The sequence below is a fragment of the Acartia tonsa genome, chromosome 6 (assembly GCF_053477335.1).
Source record: "Acartia tonsa isolate MP-2025a chromosome 6, ASM5347733v1, whole genome shotgun sequence".
NCBI lineage: Eukaryota > Metazoa > Arthropoda > Copepoda > Calanoida > Acartiidae > Acartia > Acartia tonsa.
The window spans coordinates 40807781-40811180 of record NC_137265.1 but is presented as its reverse complement, the minus strand read 5'-3'; the positions used below and the strand labels follow the sequence as shown (position 1 = coordinate 40811180).

General features: G+C 32.1%; 1 long non-coding RNA gene across 1 annotated transcript; it reads left to right on the top strand.

The window, feature by feature from the left end:
• The first annotated feature begins 202 nt into the window (after window positions 1-202).
• LOC145323382 (uncharacterized) lies at window positions 203-1074 on the top strand. The gene is made up of 2 exons (XR_013880939.1): window positions 203-289; window positions 839-1074. It is a non-coding gene; the product is annotated as an uncharacterized LOC145323382 (long non-coding RNA).
• The last annotated feature ends 2326 nt before the right edge of the window (window positions 1075-3400 follow it).

The following is a 3400-nucleotide window of genomic DNA, read 5'->3' as shown; positions in this document are numbered from 1 at the left end:
AATGAAATATGTATAAAAGGAGCATATGGTGCTCTAGTTGCCTAGCCTTAGAATCTTATTTCAAAATGTGGGAGGAGTTTACAATGGGATTAAGTTAGGTAGTTTTCCTGAGAAAATAAGGCGGAGCTTATATTTAAGGTAAAATATAAGATAAAATGGTCAGCTTAAATATAGTACAAAATTAATATTTAATATTTATTTCATTTTCTTAATCAGTATAACATTACGTTTGGTTGAGAATACACGAAGGACCAGTATGAGGCTTAGACTTTCATATATTTTCTTTGCGGTAATTACTTTTATATTATTAATTGTTAAATTTCAAAAAGTGAAGCTTTTCTATATTTATGGTCGGTTCTTCCGTCTGTCTTACCATAATGTATGTATCTTATCATTAATTTATGAATGTTATAATTGTCCAATGGATTGCAAATATTGCATGTTGATTTCTGTAACAGTCAGGTACAATTTAGAAAGCGTAGCAATTCTATTAGAATTAAGGACGGATGAACGGACCTATAGATTTTTTAGATTTTGTTATCCTTATATAAAAGTAACAGGATGTCTGTGTGTGTGTTTGTCTGTCTGTGCGTAACAAAGGATCTCTGAACCGATAGGGCTCTAAGCTTTACAAAATAGTTTCTTTTAGGTTTATCATTATTTTGGGGGAGGGTACCAACACCCTCCCAAGAAAAATCACCCCCTTAAAAACATTTATTTTTATTATTTTAAAATCAAAGGGAAGGGGAAGGTCAACTTCACCCCCACAACCTCAGATGCTCATAGATGCCTCTACGGGCGCTGTTGTAGTAGTAATAAAATGCAATATTTATTTCAGATTGTAATCGTGCAGATGTTGATGTGCATCACCTACGCAGACTCTAGCCCAGATGCAAGAAATAAGGTGAAGACACGCAAGAAGAACAGAAGGAGGACTGGATAGAATTATAGAGTTGCTGCACTACTAAACATTTATTGTAGATATTATAATTTTCGAATCTTATATTAAAATTCTTGTAAATAATTAAATGTTCTATTTGTAACTAATTCATAGAAATAAATGTTTAACTCAAACTTTTGTTAATATCAATGATTTAAAAATGAACTTAAAAAATGAAGACCAAAGACGGGCATATAGCACAAAGATGACAAAAAATTATTCTGAAATTTTATTAAACATTGAAAAAAAGTGTTTATAAAATTTGTAAGTTTTCTAAAGAATACTTTAAGTATATTTAAAATTGTAAATAAGGTAAAGTTTCTGATCTTGTCATGTCTATTAGATGTCTAGACCTGGTGTGGCTATATTATAGCTAGAAATAATGTTTTATAGAGTGGCTACAATACAACTGGAAATAAACAGTACCTGGAGTATTTAAATTTGTAAATAAGGTAAAGTTCCTGATTTTATCATGTCTATTAGATGTCTAGACCTGGTGTGGCTATATTATAGCTAGAAATAATGTTTTATAGTTTGGCTACAATACAGTTTCATTGTGGCTAAATAATAATATATAAGAGTGTGGCTATAAGAATACTAAAAATAGTATACTTAAGCGTTGCTACAACACAGATAGAAAAAATGTGTAAAAGTGTGATTACAAAAAAAAACTAGAAATAATATTTTACAGTGTGGCTATAAGAAAACTAGAAATAATATATAAAAGTGTGGCTACAATACAACTAGAAATAATATATATCAGTGTGACTAGAATACAACTAGAAATTATATACAATAGTATCTAAAACCATGTTCTTATATGGTGGCTCAAAACTTTGGGTACTTTTATTGAATTTTGATTTGTTGGTTCGAAACTAGTAGTATCCAAACTTTTCAACCAATAATTTTATGCATAGAAAAGGGTAATCTTGCTTATCATAAGTAGTGATGTGCATCAGTTTATCATTTATTGTCTTATCCCTTAAGTCTCCTTCTTTGAATAGGTCTTTACACCAACATTTAAAATGTGTAAATATGGTTTTCTTACTGTTGCAGGTACAGAATTTATAAATATTATATGAATTCAGACATTTCATATGTATAAGGGATTTAAAGGGATAATACAATGGAGATATATATTGATGTACAACCAGAAAAATTTAATAATGAAATAATCCCTTTTGTATTTACATTATTGATGGAAAATTTTGATACTTGTACAACCCATCGAAAATAAGTAAAAGACCTCAAAGTGTTAAGCCAACGAATAAGAGCTTGTGTTAATGAAAGTTTTTGAACCGGTATAATTTACAGCCGAGTTTTCTCTACCTACATGGATAAGAAGGGTAGAACAAGGGATTTTTAGTAGCGTAGCTGCCAGACAACAACGGACTTATAACGCTCATTCGTCTGTCCGTCATATATACATAAAGGTGTCTGCAAATTGAAATTTATCTTCTAAAGTCTTGTTTGCTTTATAGCGTTTCAGACAAAGAAACAGGCAGACGAAAGAAAAGGACAGGTAGACATACCCAATGATTTATATATAGTTGCTATGCTCTAGCTAAAGAGATAGGGTGGGATTTGACGTGTACTGTACATGTAAGATATTTAGATATTTTCACCATGGATGGGAGGGGACATTAAACTTCAAATCATACTGGCCCCAAAAGTTATTTTATTCATTGGCTTAAAAACTTTGGGTACTTTTATTTAATCTCAATAGGTCGGTTTAATCTGACAGTGACCAAACTTTTCAACCAATAATCAATAGAACAGAAGAAATAATTTCGTTTATCATGATCGGAAATGTACAATAATTTAATATCCATTGCCTTATCCCTCAAGATCCCTGGATGTAAAGTAAGATATTAAGATATTTTAAAAGGGAAACAAGAATCTTATTTAAGATCAGGACTCGCCAGACGCATTTTTTACTGGTGGTGGCAGCTAAAAACTGCATGAATATTTAACCGCATAATCCTTTAATTGGAATATACCGGATTAATATACATGGGGGTCCTACGACAAACGCAGGAGTCCCAAACGTCGGAGTGGACACTTAACCTAACCTAACCTATTTTAGATCATCTTATAGGTTTTTTAATGCCTGCGGGGGGCTTATTTGTTCATTCATATCTTAACCTAACCTTATCTGTATAGAAATACTTAATAAAATTAATATTTTAACACTCCTGCGTTTGTCCACTCCGACGTTTGAGACTCCTGCGTTTGTCCTGGAACCTACATGGGTACGGTTGATAAATAGATCCAGAACTTTTTGGTTGGTCCAAAAAAACAATCCATTGATTACACTGTGTGGTTAGCGCCTTTTTTGAGCCTAGGCATTCACCATAAACTCACTATTTATATCGCGCAATTGAGATTTAGACCAAGATTCGAACCTTTTTTCATCCGCAGCCAGGGAGGGAGGGACATTGAGATGTTTATGCACAATTT